Raw genomic sequence first — 14,478 nt, 5'->3', positions numbered from 1 at the left:
GCCTATACGGCCTATGCCACGGGCCGGCCCTGGTGCCAAGCAGGGAAGTAATGGGTCCCATTTTTATAGTCTTTGGTATGACCCGGCCGGGGTTTGAACTCACAACCTACCCATCTCAGGGCGGACACTCTAACCACTAGGCCACTGAGTAGGTTTTACAGGAGAAGCTTAAAATGTTGGCAATATTATAATAATAATCGGAATTGTATTTGGCAAAATTATGACATAAGTCATAATTTTAACAAAGAAAATTGCCAATATTGTGATAAGTCAGAATATTATCAGAATCAGAATCAGAATCAGAATCAGAATCAGCTTTATTGTCATTACGCAAGGTAACGAGATTGAGGCCATTCCATACAGTGCGATGTGTGCATGCTAGAAAAACAATGTGCAAATATATAAAAATTTAAAAAATGTAGAAGTGCAATGAATATGGTGTGAAATGAATATATACATGAAAAAACAAAACAAAAACAGGGTGGTTGGTGGAATGGGTTATTGCACCGAAGAGAAGGCAGTTATGAGGGACAATGGGGCAGTCCGTTCAGGATGGTTATGGCCCTGGGGAAGAAGCTGTTCTTTAGCCTGTTTGTTTTGGTTTTAATGCACCTGTAGCGCTTCCCAAATGTCACCATTTTGACATTAAATAGCAATAATTTTACAGAAAAAAAGTAATTTTACGAGAAAATATTGCAATATTACAGAAACAGGAAGTATATGAGAATTTGTTCCCAAGAAAAAATTGTGCATTGTGAGAAAAAGACTACTTTTAGTTAATTATTTTTTAATTGTATTCTTTGTTTGTAATTGTTTTTATTTTATTTTATTATTTTGGCCAAAAAGGGCGCATTTTAATTTCTTACACACACTTGTTATTTCATATGTTGGCCAGAGGGGGAGCACTTAAAATTTTTACACACACTTGTTATTTTATATGTTGACACACACACACACGTATTTGTTACCTTCTTGAGACCTCCGAAAAATGCCTACCTCTTCAAGGCCACCTTTTCTAGATATATGAAGATTTGTATTTACAACATTAATAATACAAACTATGCAAACATAAAAAGGCTTGTAGTGAAAAATTAGTTAGAATTTCACAAGAAAAAGGTCACAATTTCACGAGAAAAACTAAGAATTTTGTCAGTGTTATAATAAAAGTCGTAATTTTACACAACGCAAGTCAACATTTTACAAGAAAAACTGAACATTTGTGCAACGTGATGATAAAAGTTGGAATTTTACTCAACAGTCGCAGTTTTACAGGGTAAGTTTAAAATGATGGCAATTTTATGAAAAGAGTCGTCAATTTACTCGACAAAAGTCACAAATTTTATGAGAAAACTTTCAAATGTTGGCAATATTATAATAATAATCGGAATTTTCCTTGGCAAAATTATGACAAAAGTCAATAATTTTACTCCAAAAATGTCACTATTTTACAAGAACAACAAAAAAAAAAATTGGCAATATTGCGATAAGTCAGAATTTTATATGACAAATGTCACCATTTTGACATTAAAAAGTAATAATTTTACATTAAAAAAAAAGTTATTTTACGAGAAAATATTGCAATATTACAGAAACAGGAAGAATATGAGAAATTGTTCCCAAGAAAAAAAATTGTGCATTGTGAGAAAGACTGCTTTTAGTTAATTTTTATTTTATTTTATTCTTTGTTTGTAATTGTTTTTTTTGTTTTTTATTTTGGCCAAAAAGGGCGCATTTCAATTTCTTACACACACTTGTTATTTCATATGTTGGCCAGAGGGGGAGCACTTCAAATTTTTACACACACTTGTTATTTTATATGTTGACTTTATATGTTGACTTTTAAAAGCGACAGTCAATTTGAAAAATCTCTCCTTTTTGGGACCACGCTAATTTTGATAGATTTTACCACCAGGGGTGCAAATGAGACATTCTCTATTAGATGCAATGGTTTTCTTTATTGGGACCATGATTTATGTCATCACTTGTTCACACCTCCTCATATGGAAGATACTTTTCCTTCTTCATGTCTCAAGAAGGGTAGAAATACAAGAACACACACACACACCCACACACCCACACACACACACACCCACACACCCACACACCCACACACACACACACACACACACTCATGTATTTGTTACCTTCTTGAGACCTCCGAAAAATGCCTACCTCTTTAGGACCACCCTTTCTAGATATATAAAGATGTGTATTTACAACATTAATAATATATACATACTATGCAAATATAAAAAAGCTTGTTGTGAAAAATGAGTTGGAATTTCACGAGAAAAACGAAGAAATTTGTCAGTGTTATAATAAAAGTCTTAATTTTACTCAACGCAAGTCAACATTTTTCAAGAAAAACTGAACATTTGTGCAACGTGATGATAAAAGTTGGAATTTTACTCAATAACAGTCGCAGTTTTACAGGAGAAGCTTAAAATGTTGGCAATTTAATGAAAAGAGTCGTCATTTTACTCGACAAAAGTCACAAATTTTATGAGAAAACTTTAAAATGTTGGCAATATTATAATAATAATCAGAATTTTCCTTGGCAAAATTATGACAAAAGTCATAATTTTACTCCAAAAATGTCACTATTTTACAAGAACAACAACAAAAAAATCGGCAATATTGTGATAAGTCAGAATTTTATATGACAAATGTCACCATTTTGACATTAAAAAGTAATAATTTTACAGAAAAAAAGTAATTTTACGAGAAAATATTGCAATATTACAGAAACAGGAAGAATATGAGAAATTGTTCCCAAGAAAAAAAATTGTGCATTGTGAGAAAAAGACTGCTTTTAGTTAATTATTTTTTTATTTTATTCTTTGTTTGTAATTGTTTTTTTTGTTTTTTATTTTGGCCAAAAAGGGTGCATTTCAATTTCTTACACACACTTGTTATTTCATATGTTGGCCAGAGGGGGAGCACTTCAAATTTTTACACACACTTGTTATTTCATATGTTGACCAGAGGGGGAGCACTTTTAAAACCAACACAGTCAATTTGAAAAATCCCTCCTTTTTGGGACCACCCTCATTTTGATAGATTTCACCACCAGAGGTGCAAATGAGACATTCTCTATTAGATGCAATGTTATTGGGACCATGATTTATGTCATCACCTCCTCATATGAAAGGTACTTTTCCTTGTTGATGTCTCAAGAAGGGTAGAAATACAAGACACACACACACACACACACACACACACACACACACACACACACACACACACACACACACACACACACACACACACACACACACTCATGTATTTGTTACCTTCTTGAGACCTCCGAAAAATGCCTCCCTCTTTAGGACCACCCTTTCTAGATATATAAAGATGTGTATTTACAACATTAATAATATATACAAATTATGCAAATATAAAAAAGGTTGTTGTGAAAAATGAGTTGGAATTTCACAAGAAAAAGGTCACAAATTTCACCGAAATTTGTCAGTGTTATAATAAAAGTCTTAATTTTACTCAACACAAGTCAACATTTTACAAGAAAAACTGAACATTTGTGCAACGTGATGATAAAAGTTGGAATTTTACTCAACAGTCGCAGTTTTACAGGAGAAGCTTAAAACGATGGCAATTTTATGAAAAGAGTCGTCAATTTACTCGACAAAAGTCACAAATGTTATGAGAAAACTTTCAAATGATGGCAATATTATAATAATCGGAATTTTCCTTGGCAAAATTATGACAAAAGTCATAATTTTACTTCAAAAATGTCACTATTTTACAAGAACAACAACAACAAAAAAAGGCAATATTGCGATAAGTCAGAATTTTATATGACAAATGTCACCATTTTGACATTAAAAAGTAATAATTTTACATTTAAAAAAAAGTAATTTTACGAGAAAATATTGCAATATTACAGAAACTGGAAGAATATGAGAAATTGTTCCCAATTTTATAAGAAAAAATTGTGCATTGTGAGAAAAAGACTGCTTTTAGTTAATCATTTTTTAATGTTATTCTTTGTTTGTAATTGTTTTTTTTGGCCAAAGGGGGCGCATTTCAATTTCTTACACACACTTGTTATTTCATATGTTGGCCAGAGGGGGAGCACTTCAAATTTTTACACACACTTGTTATTTCATATGTTGACCAGAGGGGGAGCACTTTTAAAACCAACACAGTCAATTTGAAAAATCCCTCCTTTTTGGGACCACCCTCATTTTGATAGATTTCACCACCAGGGGTGCAAATGAGACATTCTCTATTAGATGCAATGTTATTAGGACCATGATTTATGTCATCACCTCCTCATATGAAAGGTACTTTTCCTTGTTGATGTCTCAAGAAGGGTAGAAATACAAGACACACACACACACACACACACACACACACACACACACACACACACACACACTCATGTATTTGTTACCTTCTTGAGACCTCCGAAAAATGCCTCCCTCTTTAGGACCACCCTTTCTAGATATATAAAGATGTGTATTTACAACATTAATAATATATACAAATTATGCAAATATAAAAAAGGTTGTTGTGAAAAATGAGTTGGAATTTCACAAGAAAAAGGTCACAAATTTCACTGAAATTTGTCAGTGTTATAATAAAAGTCTTAATTTTACTCAACACAAGTCAACATTTTACAAGAAAAACTGAACATCTGTGCAACGTGATGATAAAAGTTGGAATTTTACTCAACAGTCGCAGTTTTACAGGAGAAGCTTAAAACGATGGCAATTTTATGAAAAGAGTCGTCAATTTACTCGACAAAAGTCACAAATTTTATGAGAAAACTTTCAAATGTAGGCAATATTATAATAATAATCGGAATTTTCCTTGGCAAAATTATGACAAAAGTCAACAACAAAAAATCGGCAATATTGTGATAAGTCAGAATTTTATATGACAAATGTCACCATTTTGACATTAAAAAGTAATAATTTTACAGAAAAAAAGTAATTTTACAAGAAAATATTGCAATATTACAGAAACAGGAAGAATATGAGAAATTTTTCCCAAGAAAAAAAATTGTGCATTGTGAGAAAAAGACTGCTTTTAGTGAATTTTTTTTATTTTTTTTATTCTTTGTTTGTAATAGTTTTTTTTGTTTTTTATTTTGGCCAAAAAGGGCGCATTTCAATTTCTTACACACACTTGTTATTTCATATGTTGGCCAGAGGGGGAGCACTTCAAATTTTTACACACACTTGTTATTTCATATGTTGGCCAGAGGGGGAGCACTTCAAATTTTTACACACACTTGTTATTCCATATGAGGGGGGAGCACTTTTACAACAATCAATTTGAAAAATCCCTCCTTTTTGGGACCATCTAATTTTGATAGATTTCACCACCAGAGGTGCAAATGAGACATTCTCTATTAGATGCAATGTTTTTATGTATTGGGACCATGATTTAAGTCATCACTTGTTCACACCTCCTCATATGGAAGCTACTTTTCTTTGATGTCACACACACACACACACACACACACACACACACACACACTTGTATTTGTTACCTTCTTGAGACCTCCTAAAAATGCCTACCTCTAGTATCATAATAAAAATCGTAATTTTACTCAACGCAAGTCAAAATTTTACAAGAAAAACTGAACATCTGTGCAATAGTATGATTAAAGTTGGAATTTTACATAACAGTCGCAATTTTACAGGAAAAGCTTAAAATGTTGGCAATTTAATGAAAAGAGTCGTCATTTTACTCGACAAAAGTCACAAATTTTATGAGAAAACTTTAAAATGTTGGCAATATTGATATATTATTATATAAGTTGATTGGCAACACTAAATGGGCCCTAGTGTGAGAATGTTGTCTGTCTATCTGTGTTGGCCCTGCGATGAGGTGGCGACTTGTCCAGGGTGTACCCCGCCTTCCGCCCGATTGTAGCTGAGATAGGCTCCAGCGACCCCCCGCGACCCCAAAAGGGACAAGCGGTAGAAAATGGATGGATGGATGTTGGCAATATTATAATAATAATCGGAATTTTACTTGGCAAAATTATGACAAAAGTCATAATTTTACTCCAAAAATGTCACTATTTTACAAGAACAACAAAAATCGGCAATATTGTGATAAGTCAGAATTATATATGACAAATGTCACCATTTTGACATTAAAAAGTAATAGTTTTACATTAAAAAAATAAGTTATTTTACAAGAAAATATTGCAATATTACAGAAACAGGAAGAATATGAGAAATTGTTCCCAATTTTATAAGACAAAATTGTGCATGGTGAGAAAAAGACTGCTCTTAGTTAATTGTTTTTTAATTGTATTATTTGTTTGTAATTGTTTAGTTTTTTTAAATTTTGGCCAAAGGGGGCGCATTTCAATTTCTTACACACACTTGTTATTTTATATGTTGACCTGAGGGGGCGCACTTTTAAAAGCGACACAGTCAAATTGAAAAATCCCTCCTTTTTGGGACCACCCAAATTTTGATAGATTTCACCACCAGGGGTGCAAATGAGACATTCTCTATTAGATGCAATTGTTTTCTTTATTGGGACCATGATTTATGTCATCACTTGTTCACACCTCCTCATATGGAAGATACTTTTCCTTCATCATGTCTCAAGAAGGGTAGAAAAACAAGACACACACACACACACACACACACACACACACACACACACACACACACACACACACACACACACACACACACACACACACACACACACACACACACACACACACACACGCACACACTCATGTATTTGTTACCTTCTTGAGACCTCCGAAAAATGCCTACCTCTTCAGGGCCACCCTTTCTAGATATATAAAGATGTGTATTTACAACATTAATAATATATACATACTATGCAAATATAAAAAAGCTTGTTGTGAAAAATGAGTTGGAATTTCACGAGAAAAACAAATACATTTGTCAGTTTTATAATAAAAGTCTTAATTTTACGCAAGTCAACATTTTACAAGAAAAACTGAACATTTGTGCAACGTGATGATAAAAGTTGGAATTTTACTCAATAACAGTCGCAGTTTTACAGGAGAAGCTTAAAATGATGGCAATTTTATGAAAAGAGTTGTAATTTTACTCGACAAGTCACAAATTTTATGAGAAAACTTTCAAATGTTGGCAATATTATAATAATCGGAATTTTCTTTGGCAAAATTATGACAAAAGTCATAATTTTACTCCAAACATGTCACTATTTTACAAGAACAACAAAAAAAATCGGCAATATTGTGATAAGTCAGAATTTTAGATGACAAATGTCACCATTTTGACATTAAAAAGTAATAATTTTACAGGAAAAAAGTAATTTTACGAGAAAATATTGCAATATTACAGAAACAGGAAGAATATGAGAAATTGTTCCCAATTTTATAAGAAAAAATTGTGCATTGTGAGAAAAAGACTGCTTTTAGTTAATCATTTTTTTATTTTATTCTTTGTTATTTTGGCCGAAATGGGCGCATTTCAATTTCTTACACACACTTGTTATTTCATATGTTGGCCAGAGGGGGAGCACTTCAAATTTTTACACACACTTGTTATTTCATATGTTGACAAGAGGGGGAGCACTTTTAAAACCGACACAGTCAATTTGAAAAAACCCTCCTTTTTGGGAAAAACCCTAATTTTGATAGATTTCACCAGCAGGGGTGCAAATGAGACATTCTCTATTAGATGCAATGTTATTGGGACCATGATTTATGTCATCACCTCCTCATATGGAAGGTACTATTCTTTGTTGATGTCTCTCTCTCTCTCTCACACACACACACACACACACACACACACACACACACACACACACACACACACACACACACACACACACACACACACACACACACACACTTGCAGTTCACCGTCCTGAAAACTCTCCCTCACCCCTCCTCCTCTTCTTGTCAAATCCCTTAATGCTTTCTCTTTTAGCCTGAACATTTCACAATAAAAGAAAATAATCAACTGTAATTGCGTTAAACTACTAATGCATGCTTGTAAATGACCACCATGTACCCCCCAGGGCATCCAGCAATTGCTTTTATAAACAGTTAATGTGTACCGCAATATAAGCAGGTTACAATAATACAGTCAGTTAAAAGGGGTCATATTGTGATTTTTTTTTTTTGTCCATTTAAACATTTCCTTGTGGCCTACATTAGTGTTTTTCAACCACTGTGCCGCGGCCGTGAGGTATTGTCTGGTGTGCCGTGGGAAATTATGCAACTTCACCTAATTGGCATAATCAATAATTATAATGTGCAAATAATGTGCCTTTGCTTAGTGTCTGTGCAGTGTAGAACTCGGCAGGGTAACCACGTAATACTCCATGTCAGTAGGTGGCAGAAGGTAGTTCATTGCGTTGTAAAAGTCGGAATGTGTCGGGTGAGATGAGGATGGTTGGTTGTGATCCCAATATGCAGAACACAGCGGGAGACAGAGTGCAGGTAAAAAGGTATGTAATGCTTAAACCAAAAATGAACAAAAGGAAAAGGCAATGGCTATGCAAAGCGAAAGTAGAACTGACCTGGCTACAAAGTAAACAGAAACAAAATGCTGGACGACAGCAAAAACTTACGGCGTCCGCAAAGTGCATCCGAACATGACATGACAATCAGCAATGTCCACACAAAGAAGGATAACAACAACTTAAATAGCCTTGATTGCTAACACAAAGCAGGTGCGCGGAATAGCGCTCAAAGGAAGACATGAAACTGCTACAGGAAAACACCAACAAAACAGGAAGAGCCACCAAAATAACAGCGCAAGACAAGAACTAAAGGACAACACACAGGAAAACACCAACAAACTCAAAATAAGGCATGACAACCTGGTGGAGTTTCATTTTTTTACGTTTTCTGCTGGTGGTGTGCCGCCGGATTTTTTAATGAAAAAAATGTGCCTTGCCTCAAAAAAGGTTGAAAAACACTGGTCTAGTATGTTCACTATTTTATTTAAGGACTTAACTGCAATAAGACTTAATAAACTTGCTTCATTATCTTTTCATCATTCTAATTTTGTTCGGGAGTCCGAAGCATTTCTCATGGAGCTGGATGCAATCTTACTTGGAGGGGAGGAAACAGGTGGTTGAGTTCAACGGCACCGTGTCCCCCACCCCTCTCAGTGAGCTGTGGAGTCCCCCAGACTACAGACTGCGGTGAAGTAGGCCGGCTTCGTCGCGTGAAGAAGCCTACAACTTTTGGTTGTGTTTTCCGCTCCATTTGCTGAATGGCGATGTACGATACATATCTCGATATTTTTTCCGTAAAGTAAAAACAAAACAGTCCTAGTTACCTGATATACTAAGTACTAGAGATGCGCGGATAGGCAATTATTTCATCCGCAACCGCATCAGAAAGTCGTCAACCATCCGCCATCCACCCGACCTAACATTTGATCAGAACCGCACCCGCCCGTTGTTATATATCTAATATAGACGATGCAAGGCATTAGTGAGGTTATAAAGCTTTTGCCTGTTAAAGAAAGGAGACTGATCCAATGCAGCACAGACATTCGCGTGCCACGCTGTCCCGGCCCAGACATCATATGGGAGCCGCGCTGAGCGCACCTCCAAGCGCGTCTCGCTGCCGGCGACGGCCGGGTATGGGCCCGACGCTCCAGCGCCATCCATTTTCAGGGCTAGTTGATTCGGCAGGTGGGTTGTTACACACTCCTTAGTGGGTTCCAACTTCCATGGCCACCGTCCTGCTGTCTATATCAACCAGGGTGAGTCCCACCCCTTTCGTGAGCGCACTGCGCGCGGAGTGACCCCTGTTACGCGCCCCCGGCAACAGGGGTGGCGGGCAGGTAAGCTGCGCGGGCGGAGCGCGCGGAGTGACCCATGTTACGAGCCACCGGCCACGGGGGTGGCGGGCAGGTAAGCTGCTTACCTGCTGCGCGTGACGCCGGCCGCGGCGAAGGCGGACGAGGCGGGGTGTCGGTGCGGTGGGCGCGGTGGTGACCCTGGACGTGCGTCGGGCCCTTCTCGCGGATCGCCTCAGCTACGGCTCCCGGTGGGGCCCTCTCGGGGGAAGAGGCCTCGGTCCCGGACCCCGGCGAGGCGTCCCTTCTCCGCTCCGTAAAAGTGTCCATCTCTTTTTTTTTTCTTCTTCTGTTGTGGCATATGCAGCAGGTGCCTGCTCGTTTTTCGTATGTGGGTAACAACATTTAACTATGTATATATATTTCCCAATTGGTTTAACTGCCACCCGCCTGAATCTATTTAAAATCTAATTTTTTTTTATTTCAACCGCCCGACCCGACCCGCGGATAAAATCTAATTTTTTTTTTATTTCATCCGCCCGATCCGCGGATAATCCGCGGACTCCGCGGTTGTGCCTGCAAACCGCGCATCTCTACTAAGTACGTCATTATTATGACTTAGTAATTTACTAAGTCAAAATAATGACAAAATAATGGCTTACTAAGTCAAAATAATGACTTACAAAGTCAAATTAATGACTAACTGTAAGTAAGCGTTTGCAATGAGCGTTTGAAAAAAAAGAGTTAAAAGTGGGGCCACATGCTGACATATGTTCAACTCATCATGCTTAATTTATTACAGCATTTGGGAAGCCTGTAGTTGATTTTTATTATGTAAATGTTATATTTTTATCAACATGTGATAGCAGGGACCCTGCCATTCAAAACTAAGCTGCTACATTACTAATGATTAATGTAACTATAGCTGAAAAAAATAGTACAATAGCAATAGGAGAGACTATTCATCCCTGAACAACATGGAGTTCATGTAGGAAATGGATGGATATGTATTTTTTTTGGTGTGTTTTGTGTGTCATCCGGTGCGTGTTAAAGTGTGTTTACATCATGTGTTTAGTGAAGTGAAGTGAATTATATTTATATAGCGCTTTTCTCTAGTGACTCAAAGCGCTTTACATAGTGAAACCCAATATCTAAGTTACATTTAAACCAGTGTGGGTGGCACTGGGAGCAGGTGGGTGAAGTGTCTTGCCCAAGGACACAACGGCAGTGACTAGGATGGCGGAAGCGGGGATCGAACCTGCAACCCTCAGGTTGATGGCACGGCCACTCTACCAACCAAGCTATACCACCTATGTTTACATCAGCAATTGGTAAACTCGCTCCCTTGCTTGGGGAAGTTTATGCTAGATAATAAATCATGCCTCTCACCTGGATAGTAGAAGGATGAGGACGTATTCCGACAAGTTGGTACACTTTGGCAACCAATTTAGACCCAGGAATGGCGAGAACGACACGAAAAGACGCCTGGTTCCATCCCTCCTTTTCTTCGTGAGTTATTCGTCATCTAAACGGGAAAATAACAACATTCTATCAGTCGGCATCCTAATGACAGCAGACCTTGTACAGTAAGTGATGTTTTATTATGCTTAGTATGCTTAAAATGAGCAAAATACGTACATATTAAACAGTATTATAAATGTGCCTGTTGCTACATTACATTTATACTTACATCATGTATGTAAAACTTCAATGGAGGTGTTTGGATGTTTTTTTAGGGATTTTAAAGGCAGAATAGAGCAGCACCCATAGGTTTAATTGTAAGTGAAGTTTTTTTTAAATCACATTTATTTAATATTTAGAATGCATAAAAGAGAAAAACGTGTGTGCTTCTTTTACACAAAGACTGTAGATGATTAAATTAAAAAGTTTAATCCAAAAAAAAAAGTTCAGCTCCCCTCTAAAGCGGGGCGTGGTCGGGGGCGTGGTTAAGATATATATATATATATATATATATATATATATATATATATATATATATATATATATATATAAGAAATACTTGACTTTCAGTGAATTCTAGTTATATATATATATATATATATATATATATATATATATATATATATATATAAATAAATAAAATAAATACTTGAATTTCAGTGTTCATTTACAAACTACAACTCACAAACACTTTAGAGTTAGGCTCCACCATCAGAATGTGCACTTAAACTTATAAAGATCACATGGATATTATTCAGTGAGTTGATTCACCAAAACTAACCTGTTATACAGGAGGAAAAAGCACACAGGACGTTTCAATTGTTCACGGACTGGTCGCGCTCATCAGAATGACAAGACACTTCCGGTCTGCAGGTGATTGCATTCAATTGGGAAGAAACGCCCTACTGCCCCCTACTGACCAATGTGAATACTGATAAATGTGTAATGACAGCTCCAAAAACGAATTCAAACCACAGAATAAAATAAATAAATCAACACAAAAATGTGACACATTATGGGTGGGTCACATATGCATGTACAGTAGATGGCAGTATTGTCCTGTTTAAAAGTGTCACAACATTGCTGTTTACGGCAGACGAACTGCTTTACGGTAGACACTGTTGTTGTGTGTTGTCAACACGTCACTCAGGTCCGCCTGAATTTCGGGAGTTTTTCGGGAGAAAATTTGTCCCGGGAGGTTTTCGGGAGAGGCGCTGAATTTCAGGAGTCTCCCGGAAAATCCGGGAGGGTTGGCAAGTATAATGTTATAATTTTATCAACATGTGATAGCAGGGACCCTGCAATTCATGCATTACTAATGATTAATGTAACTATAGCTGAAAAAAAATGGTACAATAGCAATAGGAGAGACTATTCATCCCTGAACACCATGGAGTTCATGTCGGCTTAATGATGCACTTACATTATTATATCAACTATCAGAGACAGAATCTCTTCATTTAACATAATGTCCTTTTTTGCTGCTTCAACAAGCTCAATCAACACAGAAAAAAGGTAAAGTGAAATAACAGACAGACAGGGCTTTGCTGTCCATAACACACACACACCGTAAAATGAGCTAACGTTACGCTAAAAGCGAATTAGCCTTCACCTCAAGCCAGGACTGCGAGCGAGTTGAGCTGCAGTTTGTTTCTAGAAGGTCAACGGGCTCATAGTGATGTTACAAGTAGTTGACTGGGAGGTGTTTATTATAATTTGGGGAGAGTCCGCTGACTGATGCTTACCTGCTAAACGCCAAGCACTGACTACATGCGCTCTGAATACGCACTGCTGATTGGCTGTTACCGCTCTGAATACACACTGCTGATTGGCTGTTACCGCTCTGTGTGTAACCAATCAGATGGTTGTGTGGGTGGTAGAGATGCGCGGTTTGCGGACACAACCGCGGAGTCCGGCGGTCGGGCGGTTGAAATAAAAAAAAATTAGATTTTATCCGCGGGTCGGGTCGGGCGGTTGAAATAAAAAAAAAATTAGATTTTAAATAGATTCAGGCGGGTGGCAGTTAAACCAATTGGGAAATATATATACATAGTTAAATGTTGTTACCCACATACGAAAAACAAGCAGGCACCTGCAGCATATGCCACAACAGAAGAAAAAAAAAAAAAGAGATGGACACTTTTACGGAGCGGAGAAGTGACGCCTCGCCGGGGTCCGGGACCGAGGCCCCTTCCCCCGAGAGGGCCCCACCGGGAGCCGTAGCTGAGGTGATCCGCGAGAAGGGCCCGACGCACGTCCAGGGTCACCACCGCACCGACACCCCGCCGCGGCCGGCGTCACGCGCAGCAGGTAAGCAGCTTACCTGCCCGCCACCCCAGTGGCCGGGGGCTCGTAACAAGGGTCACTCTGCGCGCTCCGCCCGCGCAGCTTACCTGCCCGCCACCCCCGTTGCCGGGGGCGCAACAGGGGTCACTCCGCGCGCAGTGCGCTCACGAAAGGGGTGGGGCTCACCCTGGTGAGCCGAGTGGGCCACTTTTGGTAAGCAGAACTGGCGCTGCGGGATGAACCGAACGCCGGGTTAAGGCGCCCGATGCCGACGCTCATCAGACCCCAGAAAAGGTGTTGGTTGATATAGACAGCAGGACGGTGGCCATGGAAGTCGGAACCCGCTAAGGAGTGTGTAACAACCCACCTGCCGAATCAACTAGCCCTGAAAATGGATGGCGCTGGAGCGTCGGGCCCATACCCGGCCGTCGCCGGCAGCGAGAGCCGCGAGGGCTAGGCCGCGACGAGTAGGATGGCCGCCGCGGTGCGCGCTGAAGCCTCGGGCGCGAGCCGCCGCGGGTGCGAGGGACATCGCACCTCCACGCACTGGTGTGCGTCTGGGCCGTGACAGCGTGGCACGCTTTGAATGTCTCTGCTGCATTGGATCAGTCTCCTTTCTTTAACAGGCAAAAGCTTTATAACCTCACTAATGCCTTGCATCGTCTATATTAGATATATATAACAACGGGCGGGTGCGGTTTTGATTAAATGTTAGTTCGGGTGGATGCGGATGGTTGACGACTTTTGTGATGCGGTTGCGGATGAAATAATTGCCTATCCGCGCATCTCTAGTGGGTGGGACAATGCTGGGTGCTGTGTAGAGGACTGACAGAGACAGAGGCAGAAGGAAGCGGAGGTGGCTACTTAATATGTTCGTGTGGAAACTCGTTCGGTACACCTCCGAACTGAACCGGAACCCCCGTACCGAAACGGTTCAATACAAATACACGTACCGTTACACCCCTAGTATTACGCA

General features: G+C 38.8%; 1 long non-coding RNA gene across 1 annotated transcript in view; it reads right to left on the bottom strand.

Moving 5' to 3' along the window:
- LOC140679850 (uncharacterized) overlaps positions 1–11,274 on the bottom strand; it is a 163,271-nt gene extending 151,997 nt beyond the window's left edge. Inside the window, exon 1 of the long non-coding RNA XR_012051187.1 lies at positions 11,145–11,274. This is a non-coding gene — a long non-coding RNA (uncharacterized lncRNA). The remainder of the gene's footprint in view (positions 1–11,144) is intronic.
- Between the last annotated feature and the right edge of the window lie 3,204 nt (positions 11,275–14,478).

The sequence above is a fragment of the Nerophis lumbriciformis genome, linkage group LG26 (assembly GCF_033978685.3).
Source record: "Nerophis lumbriciformis linkage group LG26, RoL_Nlum_v2.1, whole genome shotgun sequence".
Taxonomy (NCBI): Eukaryota; Metazoa; Chordata; class Actinopteri; order Syngnathiformes; family Syngnathidae; genus Nerophis; species Nerophis lumbriciformis.
This window is presented reverse-complemented; position numbering and strand designations above follow the sequence as displayed.